The sequence below is a fragment of the Anser anser genome, assembly GCF_964211835.1.
Source record: "Anser anser genome assembly, chromosome: 1".
Lineage (NCBI taxonomy): Eukaryota > Metazoa > Chordata > Aves > Anseriformes > Anatidae > Anser > Anser anser.
Genome location: NC_139720.1, coordinates 152,340,215 through 152,355,165, shown reverse-complemented (window position 1 = coordinate 152,355,165; position 14,951 = coordinate 152,340,215).

Sequence of the window (14,951 nt, the reverse complement as noted above, 5' to 3'; positions counted from 1 at the left end):
ACTATTTCTATATCCAAAAGCATTCCAGCCTGATAACTACTGTTTATGTAAAATAAATATATACTTTGTGACTCCAGAATAATCAACATATACTCCCCACTCATATGCGCCATGAGGGGAAAGTTATTGAATTGTCTCCAGAACTAATGTCTGTTCAGGCCTTTGAAACAGAGCCTTATAGCTTGAGAAAATATGTCTCTGTCCACTCAGAATCCCATTCCTGAAATTTCAGTTCATAAAATCTGTTTCAAGAATCTGAACAGAGCATATCATGTGTATTGAAAAGGAATATGGAGGAGTTCCCACCAGGATTATAAAGTAATATTTGCTCAGTAACTGGGAAAAGTTATATATATGAAAGGCTTTTAAGTAAATTCCTTCTGCTCTTGTCTTTCACCTTTTTTCCTGAAGCCGATATGCAACTTAGGATATGTGTATTAAGCCTCCCAAAGGAGAGTGGGGAAACAAAAAAAAAAAAAAAGAGAGAGAAAAAAAAGAAAAGAAAGAAAGAGTATGATGCCATAATCTAGCAATAGAAGAAAGAATTGGAATGCTGCATTTACTCTAATTTATCCTGTAATTATCCTAATTTTGGAGTTAATCAGGGTTTGAAGTCAGGACTTCCCTTCCTCTAGCTAACAGCTTGGAGATTAGTTTTATTTAAGCCTGTACCATCTGACTATCATTGGGGTTAAGCTTGTTATACTTTTCACAAGCAGTTGGGTATATCAGAATAGGTAGAAAATGTGTGTGTCTCACAGAAAAATCAAACGTCAAGGTACATTTGAACTGCATTTCAGCATGGCAGTATTTTTAACAGGTTAATGGAGAAATCAATGGACAGTTATGTGACTGAATTATCCCTGCATTCTTAAGGAATGCCATCCTTTTCCTAGTTTAAAACATCATCAAGGAGATAAAACACAATTTACATAGGAAAACAAAATCTTTAATGTTGCACTTTGTTTACAGTTCACTACAGATTTATTGAAAAATGAATATCAAGCATGTAATGAGCTCTCTGGGCAGAGATCATATGAGACAATTTATTAAACTTTAGGTGAAGATAATGTACTAATAAGTATAATAAACTTATTAAATTTAAATTTAAATTAAATGAAATTTAATTAAAATTAAACAAATTTATTTTTTATTAAAATAATAAAAAATAAGTATAATAAACTTACTAATGTAAGTAGTACTAATGTAATATTAGTACATTACTAGCAGTACTAGTATTACTAGTACTGATCACAGATATTCACACTATGCAATGACGATCAGCAGGGTGTAGGATGAATGACTACTTGTAAAAATGCAAAGCCAGGTTTTATATTGTCTAGATCCCCGCATGCAAATAAATAAATAAATAAATAAATCAGTACCATTATGAAAGCAGATTGTAAGCAGAACTTTTTATTTTCTTGTTTTCTTTTGCATTTCACAACCACAAAATCATCTCAACAACTATTTCAGATTCCTCAGAAATCTTTTTCCAGTCTTCCATACCATCGTTAATTTATTTTCTTGGTGAAGCATCTCTCAGACCACGTCATTCTCTAAGACTTCTGAGAGAAACCTTGCCTAGAAGATAAGGAAATTTAGGTCTGAATTCTCTTCCTTAGAGTTTATTCACCATAACCACATACATACATATATCTGTTGGAGAGCTAGTGGCATATCAATTTTAGGTTACCTAAGAATTTTTTTTATTATTATTTTTAGGTTTCTGCAAGGCTGATTTTAACTTCATATACATTTCCACAATTTATTATTGGGCTTAAAATCTTCTTGGTGTGCTCCATTGCCAATGACAACTTTCTTTGACAAAACTGAGCAATGGCAATTAGACAGCAAGATTTATGGTGAAAGGGAAATGAAGGATATGTCTGGAGAGACAGGTGACAACTTTGATTCTTGGTTAGTCTACACTGATCTGCCTTTCTTCTTTCATATACAGGTTTCTAGACTAAAGATTTTATTTTATGATTTTGTTCACAATATACTTTGGGAAAATCTTTTAACCAAATTCTCTTCCAAAATAAATGCATGTGTCTAGAAAGAAGTAAATCCAGTGGTAAGTCATTTTGAGAATTAATGAATATTTAAAGAAATATATCCAATGCATTCTCGGCAACAGCCTAGACAGCCAAGACAGGTATTTGTCCTGTCACTTACAGCCAGTTGTATGCCTTCCCTAAAATAGTAATCTAGATTTTCTCTATGAAGAGTAATCAGAAATACGTACATTCAGAGAGCAATTCAGTTTATATTTTCTTTTTCTTTTCTTTTTTTTTCTTTTTTTTCTTTTTTCTTTTTTTCTTCTGTTTTTCTCTTTTGGTTGATTTAGGCAACATGTGATTTAGGCAACAGTATTGTCAGACTATTTTTCTGTTTAAGAACTCCTCTACTCCTACACAGAATCATTTCTGAATGACAGAAATATTTGTTTCATTTCATTAAGCACATTTTGAATTATAAAGTGAGCAGGCTTAGAGCAATTCTTCACATTCAGCAAAAGCTAATACATTCAAACTTGTACTTCTCATCAAGCCAATGAACTGTCTAAGGAAAAAGAAAGAAAAAAAAATCACCTTGGATTGCAGCATTTAGTTACAAAAGTAGATGACTCCTTCCATTTACTGATAAACATCTAGATACAGCAAAGGAAAAGAAGAATCTTCATTTCTCTCATGTGAAAGAAGTTTCCACACCTTACCTCTTCAAAACTGGACTTAAGGCCACAGATCAGTACCAACAAATTGCTTACATGGTTTTTAGCAGTTTTTTTCTCCCTAAAGGGGTGATATTATTACAACCCTGCCCATCAGACCCCAATTCAGCAATGGATTTTTCAGTTTGCTTTCACATCTGAATCACAGTCCCAGAACAAGGACCAAGAGCTTCCTTTGCAACAAAATATCAGATGCAGTGACCAGTTGAAATAATTTAACCTTTTATTAGAATAAGGGAAAATTTAGAGGAAGTTTGAAAATTGAGAGGTTTGATTTTGTTTCATATCTTTACTGTGTATCAAAAGCTTTATCTAAATAATGAAAGCAGCAGATAGTATGTATGCACTGAACTTCACTGGACTGCCACAGCTTCTTAAAAATGATAGACAATGACTTAGCAACTTCATCCACCAGATCCCTCACAATCCATGGATGCATCTCATCAGGTCCCATGGACTTGTGCACCTTCAAGTTTCTTGGTCTCAGATCTGGTCTTCTCCTACAGAGGGCAGTTCTTCATTCTCCCAGTCCCTGCCTTTGCCTTGTGGGACTTGGGCTATGTGGCTAGAGCTCTTGTCAGTGAAAACTGAGGCAAAAAAGTCATTGAGTCATTCTCCATATGCTGGGTAACCAGGTCTCCCGTTTCCTTCCGGAGAGGACCCACAATTTCTCTCATCTTTCTTATATCGCTGACATACCTATAAAAGCTTTTCTTGTTGCCCTTGATGTCTGAACAAATTTAATTCTAATTTGTCCACTTTAGCTTAGAAAGATACCCCTAGTTCTCCTTTTACTCTGAACAAACTGTTACACTGTCCCTGGATAGGGTTGCATCTTACAGGTCCATTTTATGTTGAGGTTGCCATTGTCAGGTCTGTAACTATAGTCATGATGATATTTATATTACGAGTAGCTTGGCTCATGTGTGCTGTTTTTACCTGTTTTCTTACAACCATCAAACCTACTCCTTGAGAATACAGGAATGGGAAGACTAAACTGAAGCTAAGAGCATCTGTAGACCTCAACAACTATTTTGTTAAACCCACCAACACGTGAGAACTTTCTTATTTGCATTTTTGTCTCAAAATGCCTTTGATTAAGCACTGATTTCCAAGAAGATATCCAAAAATATTTTTTTCAAGGTTCACAAATCTTTCAATAAACCTGGGCTGATTTTTAAATGAGCCAGGCTAATAAGTGATTCTTGACAGAAATGTTGTGGTTTCACAGAGGTTGATCTGTAATCAGGCAAAACTTGGTGATTTGGCTTAGAGTTTTGTGGTTTGTTTTATCTCAAATCTTGAAGTAAAACTCAAGGTATGTCAGCTCATATGAACTGAAACTTAAAATATTCTTACAAAACCCACTGTACAGAAGCAGCTTTAGTATGGGCAACCTTGGGGGGAGAGGGGGGAAAGAGGAGGGAAAGGAGGAAGAGACTGGAGAAAAAAAGAAAAATGCTATTTTCACAGACTTTATTACTGTATGGGACGTTGAACCCCAATGCTTGTTGCTTATTCATTTTTAGACATTCCATCCATCAAGGAAAGGCTTTGCCTATGTGGTCTGCAATTAAGACAGTGTTGTTTCAATTTTGTGGTTTCTGTTACTTAGAAGGTCACAGCTACTTAGAACAGGGTTTAGAATTTTTACAATGGCAGGTCAAAATGGATGGTTATTGGAGTTTTGCTGACATAACAGTAATAATTATGAGAATTATATATAAAATTAGATGGGATATCATATCTGGGAATGATAGTATTTTTTTAATACAAGTACTCTTAAAATAGTTCAAATGTTCATGTAGAAACTACTATATATATAAAGAAAAAAAAAGCCTCTAAAATTAGGATTAGATATACATTGTCTGATAGATAGCCACTCAGAGACTATCAGAGATGCACAGATGATTCTGTTTCAAAAATAGAAACTGCATTCATAATGTTGATTTTCATGTTTCTTTTGCTTTTCATATTTTATAAATTAAGAAAAAAATCACACCAAATGCTTGACAAGACACTTGAAGAAAATTTGCTCATTTTCTCAAATGATTTATGTAAAACATCAGAGAACATAACATTGGAATATCTATCTTCCTCTTCTACAGGAAAAAAAAATGTTTATACATACTTATTTTAGAAATAGTATAGGGCAGATTGCCAGCTATGTTTCTTTTCCTTTTGTTTTTCTTTTTCTTTCCATTTCAATGGAAAAAAGTTGCATGGCTAACAAGAACTAGGTACTAGATGCCTCCTTACAATGTTGTCTTTTAGTCTTCTGCACTTGAAATCACGAGACTCTCGCTGCTTGTTTCTATCCTTGCAGAAACTAAAAAGAAGGCAAGTGAAGAGGAAGAAACCTTCCTACTCTTGGATAAGAACTTCTGAAGAAATAAATATTTTTGCCTCCTTTTTACTATTCGACTTAGTTAACAGTGAAAAAGAAAGTTATGCCATTCTTTCAGCTACAGCTGAGAACTGTCTTGGAAATGCTGGAATACCTTCCATGGACATGAGTTACAAATGACCAAGGAAGCAAGATAGGCCTAACTAAAAGTTTATGTATGCACACATGTATATGTCAATGAATGAATGAATAAATATATACATAGTCAGCCTTAATTTCAAGAAAATGAAATGAGATTTATTTCTGAATAAGAGATAAGAATTGCTAAATGTGAGAGTGTGGTTAAAAAAAAAAATTTATGTTGAGATCTATTGCTTTCAGACTTCTGTAAGTGAAGCTGTGTGTACATGCAATAGGAAGAGCTAACATGCAGTTAGTCTAAGTGAATAGAAAAAAACTGTTGTACTAACTGTTGTACTTTTAAAAGTCTTCTGTCATTAAAAAAAAAAAAATCTTCCAAGTGCCTTTCATATTCCTAGTCGTAATATTTTAATCCTGAAATAAACACTGTTACATAGGTGTATGCTTCCTACCAATACTAATATCCCTGGTCCTAACAACACTAGCAAGGACCTTAGTAAACCTGGAGCTTGTCATCACAGTCTTATCCATTCAGGGCTATTTGCAAGCCAGGACAGTTTTACTGGTAGAAGTCTTTTGAATAAAATTTGAGGTTGTTGTTTGGTTGAAGAGTTCTGAATTGTTTACCCCCACACAATGAGGTATTATCTGTTGATCACTTCCTGTATCTCACAATGAGGGGGATGGATGACCAGAGTTCAAAATCCCTAGCCAAAGTTCTATCTACCATTAACAAAGCTTGTATATGCAAGTTTTACAGTTCTTTATAACAACGCTGAATGAGAGAAAGGGCAAAATTTTAATCCTTCCTTCTCTCTCTGGTAGGAGAGTGGGGTATTGGCAATACTGTAAAATGAAATATATTTACAAAATGACTTATTTCTGTTATAAAATAACTCAGAATTACAGAGTATGTCTGAGCTCTGCAGATAAAAATATAAAAAAAAATAATATGAAAATATTACCAGAGGCAGAAATCACTTCTTCAGTATCACCGTATCACTGCTTCACTGCTTCACTGCACACAAAACTTATCTCCAATTAGTCTGAGCACCCTGAAAATCAATCGGTGACTGTATAAACATTCTAAACACATACTGTACATGCCACTTCAAATTTACCACTAACACTTTGCAATATTTCTATCAGTTATTCCCAGGAAATATGCCATATTGCACCAATGTTATGGTTTAACAGTGTTTCATTTTTGCTCCAACAACCAAATATTAAAACAGCACACACACAAATCTACAGATTAACAATTTGTTGCATTTTCTACTTTTTATCTAACAATTTACTGCATAGAAAAGAAAGCAATATTAGCAATCTGATTATTAAGGAAGAAGATAAATCTTATATTTTGGTGAAGATTCATGATTAATGACATGCAAACGATATTGCTCAAGCCTCATTCAAACAAACTGAAGTGGCATTTGAAGTGACAGGACACAAACTTAATAAGCATAACCAACTGCTTTAATTCCCTCAAAATACCACAAACATCACTGAAGGGATGCACGACACGGACTCCTGATGGCTCTTGAACAGGAGACATTTATTGCCCTTTTTCACTACTACATATACTTTCCCGGTAGCCCCACGCACTGTCCACGTGCCCGAATCTGTCTTACAATTGGTTAGAGACCCTCAGACGTGCGCCTTGAGCCAGCCAGCAATTGGCCACTGCCCAAAGCTCATCTTTAACACTGTAGTCAATTTACTTTATCAACACTGTAGTCAATTTACTTTATCTTGGTCTTGCTCAAGTTTTTGGTTCTACCGCTGTTTTCCTCATTATCTCTAACTCAGAGACGTGTGAAACAGCACAAAGTTCCCTGCAAATTCCTTTCCCACACACCACTGACTTCACCAGCAGTTCTAAAGGCTTCTTTCCATGTAACCAGTAAATCCAGGTTAGGTTTTTTCCATGTAGTTGTTAGGACTCAGCCCATCCTTGAAATTCTTCATCAAAAAGATTGCCCAGGAGAATATTCAAAGGGGTAAAATTGATCTAAGTCTTACAGTCTTAATTTTCCCTAATAGCACAGAACGGCACCTGTAATTTCCCAGGCATTTTAGTCATTCAGCTCTGGAAGCTGACACCTTACAGCTCTTACATTGCAACTCAGTAGATTTTCAAATATGTTATTTTCTTATTCAAAATCATGGTGTTCATATATTCTAATTAATATTCTAACATTCTAATATTCTAATTAAACCTAGATGATTCATCACACCTTGATGAACTTGGAGCACGGTAGTTAACTCATTCAAAGGGTGAGGAAGAAAGAATCTCATGTAAGCAGGCAATATATTAGACTTCAGATATGTTAGACTTAAAAATGTGGTAGACTCAAAACAACAGAAGAAACATCAGAAGATTGTAGAAAAGCATCCAAGGATGCTACAGGTTTATGAAACAAAGAACATAAAAGCTGTAAGGATCAAAGGACTCCTTGTCATCCTCTTGGCTGGGCAAGAGGAAACTGAGGGATTTGCTTGCTTGGCTTGTCTTTGTTTCAAAGATATCTAATTTGTGCTTGTTATGTGTAAGGTAGATTCCTGGGCTCTTTCCCTTTCCTCAGAACCTCAGAGCTGGCATTTGAAATGTTTATTGGATGAATTTCTGTACCTTCGAGGAGATTTCTGTAAATCTAGAGACAGTAAATATTTCATACCATAGCTCACAGAAAGAACAATAGAAATATTTTTAAAAAGACTAGATAGGAATATGAATGGAAATACTGTTGAAACTACCCTAGGATGCCATTTTACAGCTTTTTGAAATCTCATATTTTAATTTTCTTATTTCAATTGCAGGAAAAATGCTGTTGGAGAAGACTTAGCTGTGTGATATAGTGATATTTCCTACCTGAATATGAAATTATATGAATAGTTTAAATATTTTTACTGGCTTTGTTTTCTATAGAGATAATTTTCTTCATTGTATCTTTAACAGTGCTATGTTTTGGATTTGTGATGAAAAACAGTGTTGACAGCACACCAATGTTTTAGCTGTTGCTGAGCTGTGCTTTCAGAGTCAAGTACTTTTCATCGTTTGCTTAGTTCCCTCAGTTGCCTCTGTGAGATTTGTTGGTCATGTATCCAATCTCCTTCAGGGACTGTCCCTTCAACAGTCTGTTGTGTTTTCATTTTCTATTTTTATTTATAGAACAGCATTCAGAATAAGAATCTTCCACATGCTGAGTTTTTAAGCCTTTAATAGCTTGGACAGAATATGGGAAATCATCTTTCTTAAATATTTTTTCCTGCTCATTTTTTTCCGATTTCAGTAAGTCTATGACCATACATAGGCACCATTCCAGATACAGGGTAAGGTGCTATTTTGTACATCACAAGAGCCTACCAGGTTCAGATCTCTAAATATCCAGGTGAATATTTACTTTGGCTGAATTTTGTTCTTGTTAATAACAATAGGAAAATTCTATTGATTTAAAGATTTGTTCTGGTTTTGGCTGAGATAGAATTGATTGTCTTCATAGTAGCTGCTATGGTGCTGTGTTTTGGATTTAAGACAAGAATAATGCTGATAACACATTGATGTTTCAGTTGTTGCAGAGTAGTGCTTACACAGAGTCAAGGACTTTTCAGCTTCTCATACCATCCTGCCAGTGAGGAGGCTGGGGGTGCACCAGAAGCTAGGAGAGGACAGAAGCAGGACAGTTGACCTAAACTGGCCAAAGGGATATTCCATAACATATGACATCATGGTTAGTGATAAATTCTGGGGGAAAAAACTGTGATAAAAACTGGGGGAAAGAAGAAGGAAGGGGGTACATTTGGAGTGATGGCATTTGTCTTCCCAAGAAAATGTGACGTGATGACGTTCCTGGAAGGGCTGAAAATCTGCCTGCTAATTGGAAGTAGTGAATGTATTCCTTGGTTTGCTTTGCTTTGCTTGTGCATGCTGCTTTTGCTTTATCTATTCAAATGTCTTTATCTCAACCCGTGAGTTTTCTCACTTTTACCTTTCTGATTCTCTCTCCCATCCCACTGTGGGGGTGAGTGAGCAAGATGCTGTGTGCTGCTCAGTTGCCCACTGGGGTTAACCCACAACTATCTTCCAAAGGATTTTTTAATCCATTCTATTGACTTTTAAAAGTATAGTTATAGAAATGTCAATAATCAGCTTACTATTCAGCTTTATTGTTTCTCTTACATTCATTATATCCCATCATACTTCTGTATTATTTTGAATCATTCCCTCCCTTATATTCCCAAATAAAATCTGATAAAGGGGTACCATTCCAATTCCGCAGCTCAATTAATTGTGCAGAAAGACATGAATTTTACACAGCATCAGAATCTGGCAATATTTTGACTCAGCTTTTAACTATAGGAGGATAAAATACCCTGGGGAATGAACCAATAAAGAGCTGACAATAACTTTCTGCTCAGACTTCATCAGAAAATATCATGCATCCAGTTGTGGAGTGCTCTCCTGTGCAAAACCAGTGGAAGAAGAACCTGTGGTTAGCCTTAAAAGAGCAATAGTGCTACTTTTTTTTTTTTTTTTCTCCTCCCTATATATAAAACTTATTGAAGCATAAAATCAGTGTTTTGAAATCATTTGAGTTTAACTGACTTAGTTGTTTCCTCTTCTCAAAATGGACAAGCAAAATGCATTTATTTAAATGATTAACTCTCAAATGCCTGATGCCAATATTCTTGAGCACCAATTGTTTTTTGAATATCAGAAGAAATAAAGTAAACAGGGAAAACAAAGGTTTATGAGTGTTCATCATTTTGCATTAGACCTCATCCCAATAAAATACTGAAGCTGCTTATGGAGTGAAACCCTTAATTCTTCTGTAGTTAGCCAACTCTAGCTTTGCTCTGCCAGGTCAGACCAGGTTTTATTGTTATGGGGGACAAAGCAATTGAGGATGATTATCTACACAAGAGTAGAGAGGCTCATGGACTAAAACTGTGTAGTGAATATCTTTTTATTTTCAGTAATCAGAAAGAAAAAAAAAAAATCCTCTCCATTATTTTAAGTGGATTCTTTCTGTCTACTTCCCTCTTAGACCCATTATATCATGAATGTTAGCAAGAATATCTTTTTTTGGCACAGATGGAGGGTATCATGTATTTCATCAGGAGATGAGGCCTTGTCTACGAGATGTGAAAATTTCTTCATTATGCTCTGTTGGGCTAGGACAAGCAATATTTATCTTCAAGGAAGCTCAGTAGAAGTCCTGTCTTAGAACTTCTAAGATTGACTTTGTTGCCTCAGGAGCTCAGTTCAGTTACGTATCAATTGCCATATAAGTTTGATATACATCCCAAATCAGTGCTTGACCTGTAGAGAACCTCAGAATTTTACCTTATATCTAGAGTTTCCTACACAGAATTCCAGACAGCTGTCTTGAGATGGTAGAGAATTTTTAATTCGTTACTCTGCAGTTTCTACCTTTCCCTATCAACTGTCTAGAAACTCATACTTAATTGATTCTGTTTGCACTGCTGGTTATGGAACTCCAATACTTTTTTTTTTTTTTTTTTTTTTTTAACTGAGGTGGTCTAGATTTTTCTCTGGTTATTCAAAGATGGAAAAAAAAAAAAAAGTTTGAAGTCCACTTGAAGCCAGATTTGATGAATTCTGCTGCCGATGTCTTAAGACAATTTCTCGTTATATATGACTTTCTCAAGGAAAAAAAAAAAAAAAAGTAAAAAAAAAATTATTAAGATAAAAACAAATTATACATTCAATTAAAATACAAAATCATTGGCTTAGCTTAAACATTTACTTCAATTCAGATATTTTCAGTTTCAAGCCGTTACTTTTTTAATGGTGCACATTATACAAACTAATCAAAACCAATCTTTAGCACCCTTGGTTTCTCATGAAGGAGACCATCCATGTAAAAATAGATTCTTGCTGCCACAGTGTTGTGGTTTAACCCAGACGGCAGCTAAACACCACACAGCCATTTGCTCACTCTCCCCTCTCCCTCTCTGGGATGGGGGAGATAATCAGTAAAAAAAAAATGAAAGCCTGTCGGTTGAAATAAAGACAGTTTATTAGGACAGAAAATAAAGGATAATAATAATAATAATAATAACAACAACAACAATAAATAGTACTAATAATAATGTATACAAACAAGTGATGCACAATGCAACTGCTCACCACCCGCTGACCAATGCCCAGCCTATCCCCGAGCAGCCGGCCCACCCCACCCTGGCCAGCCCCCCCATATAATTGTTCAGCATGACACCATATGGTATGGAATACCCCTTTGCCCAATTTGGGTCAGCTGTCCTGGTTCTGTCCCCTCCCAGCTCCTGCTGCACCCCCAGCCTGCCCTCTGGCAGGACAGTGTGAGAAGATGAAAAGTCCTTGGCTTAGTGTAAGCACTGCTCTACAACAATTAAAACATCAGAGTGATATCAACATTATTCTCATCCTAAATCCCAAACAGAGCACCACACCAACTACTAGGAATAAAATTAACTCCGTCCTAGCTGAGACCAGGACTCACTGCAGAGAAGTGAAAGGAGAAGAGAGTGATACAGTACTGCAGTTTATTTCATCATTAAAAAAGATCTCAAACTCTAGAGTTTAAAGACACACGCAGCGTTTCTGCATTATTTATTTTTAATTTTAGGAAAAAATTTTGGAGGGGTATTATGTTGGGTTTTCTTTGTTTGTTTATTTGAATATATACACAAACCTGTATATGTATATACATATATATACAACTTAAATCAAAAAGTAAAAAGTAAACAATAGCAACCAAAAAGACTCTAAAAGGAACAATGTCAATTTCTAAAATGACATTAAAAAGTGATTCAGTTACATTAGATCATCTACTCTGCTGTTTTCTGATGCACTCTTTGACAGGTAGTTGCCCAAATATTTATAGCTCAGTATATATATTTATTATCAAAATTGAATGTCGTATAAGTAGAAAACGATGCAATATATAATATATATAGATGCAATAGTAATAATGAAAACAGAAGTAAAAAACATAAGATATCTATATAAGTCATATTTAACCTGTTTTGTAAATCACAAACCATTTACTTAATTTTAGAAAATGTATTTAATTTGACTGCAGGTTGCAGTGTCATGAATGAAAGGTAAGTTATTTAGTAAAGAATCATTCTGTTACAAGGCTGCTTCTGCTGTCAAAGCTGATTACCATATAATAATTAAAAAAAAACAGTTTACCTAAGTATAGTACTAATCTTTCTTATTTTGAACGTTATATAGTCTGTTGTTGTTGTTTTCCCATAAAGAAAGGTAATGGGCAATATATGTGTTATCCTTAAAATAGGACTGCTACTGAGATTCTGTCTTATTGCAGCTTAGTTCCAGTAACAAGCATAACAAATGAATTGATGACTACTGCATTGTCTGGAGTAGCTAACAGATGCCTCAAGTTGTGATGCTTCCTTTAATCCTACTGGAAACTATAGATTTTTAATTAATTGGTATGAAACATTCAGATTTGTGAGAGTTACATGGCAATTTATTTTCAGTTAAATTATTGTAGATCATATGTCTCTGAGAAGTACAGAAAGCTGTATTATTGAAACTTTAAGACATTTCATTACAAAGAACATAAAGTTTCCATAGCGTATATTACAATTCTCAGCAGAAAATCAGATCAGAGTCACATCATCAGAAAATGTTGTATTTAATTATTGTTTATAAGAAGCCTTTTAACTCTATCTCTGCAGCAAGAAATCATACAAGGCTGAATGGCTGTAGAGACATATTGCAGACTAAGTGCAGACAATTTATTTGCTGCAATCCTGCATTCCTGTAATGTTTCTTTGTGTGCCCTTTAGAGTAAAGTGGAAACACAAACAGGAAAGTGACTTGCTTTGTGATAAATGAATGTGTCTGAAAACGTGAGACAGTGAGAACAGACAAAATAAGTGATCCAGGCCTGTTGGGCACAGGCCTGGATGAAAGACAAAGGGAGAGAATTTCTTTATAATGACAACTTAATCAAAGCTTCAATCCCAGTATAGAAGACAATGGTCAAAATGAAGACATCATGCTGTCAATCAAGCTTAGAATGAAATAGTTGTTTGAAAGGAAGAGAGGTGCTTCTATTCATAATGTAGCTTTATGTTTAGCAAGCTTTAAATAAAAAATGTATCATCCATTATTGCAGATCTGCTCCGTGAGCACTCCTGAATATCTCTTCCTACAATATTGATGCCAGTCTCTACTATTAGAAAAGTCTTCCTGCTCCTTCATGTTAGCTTTGCTGAAGAGTCAGATTTAATAGAAGGGTGAGCAGAAACAGTACGGACAATCACTGTAGTGGAGGATCTTGTAAAGCACAATGAAAAGTCCGATCCATTCTTTGGGTTTAATATTATATAATTCTCTCATCCCTTTCTCTCTACAAATATTTATCTATATAGGTACTTGTTTATTTTTAGATAGAGGAGTCACACAATGAGCATATAGCCACTTTTAAATAAAATAGGCACCCAATTACTCTTAAAAGGAAATCTTTACTTCACATTTCTTCTTCTACTTTGTGTGAAAATTATTAATAGGTGGACTGTAGTCTTACCTGTGTGCTTTGAGACCACACACGTCCAGGACTCCCTGAGAAAAACCATGAATCAGGTGGGTGACAAGAGATTGAGCACTCGAGTAGTTTACAATTCACCACATCGTGTTGAGATATCAGTGATACTGATGTCCATAACGACAGGTTTCAACTTGTGTCACAGAACATAGCACAGGTGCATCTTTCCCTATTATTTTACTGAAACATACCCAAACGAACTGCACTGTGTTTATGGCAGGTGTTATTTGTAAGCGGCTCTTTATGTTAGCAAATCTGTAGGCCTTCTGGAAACTTCTGCATGTACAACTTGCCTTTCTTAAAGAACAGAAGTCATTGTCATCCTCAGTGCTTTCAGCCTTGATTGACAGAAGGTTTCAATGAAAAACCTACTTCAGTTGGTAAGAGAAAACCTGATTTGGGTCTAAAACCTCCTCACAACTACAATCCAAATCATTGTGCTGTGGGACAGATATATAAAGAGGCACTGCTGGGCTTTGGTGGGAAATTCCAACGACCATGGGTGGCAGTGAACCACAAGACAGACTAGATCGGAAAGTGTACATAGCAGGAGTAGCTAATATTCATTCTGCAAAACACCAGTACCAACTTGGTCTTTTGTGTACCATGGTACTTTTAGAGGAGAACTGGTATACATTAGTGAAATTATGTTGTTCTACAGATATGTGCCAATCAGTGATGGCTTCCGAAGTTCTGCAAAAGGATGAAGATGTTAGATCAGTGCTAGTAGCTTCCTGAACCATATGATATCTAACACAACAGCATTCACCATATTTCTAAAGCAAATTGTTTTGGATGTAATAATGATCTGTCAACTGTTGATGAGCTGCTCTTCAAGAGCTTTTAAATAATAGAGAAGTTCTACACTGGGAATTATAGATATCACAGTTACACCCAAAAAATCAGACCTGATTTTCAAATGGAGCCTTCACAGAATCACAGAATCACAGAATCGTCTAGGTTGGAAGAGACCTCCAAGATCATCTAGTCCAACCTCAGAGTATCCTAAGACTAAGGGCACTCTCTGCCTATAGTTTATGTCATAGAAAACATGCACAAATAACTGAAAATAGTACTAGATTCTTATTTGGTCAAGGGGACATGCAGGGAAATGAACAAGGGGAGTACTGGGGAGATGTATAAT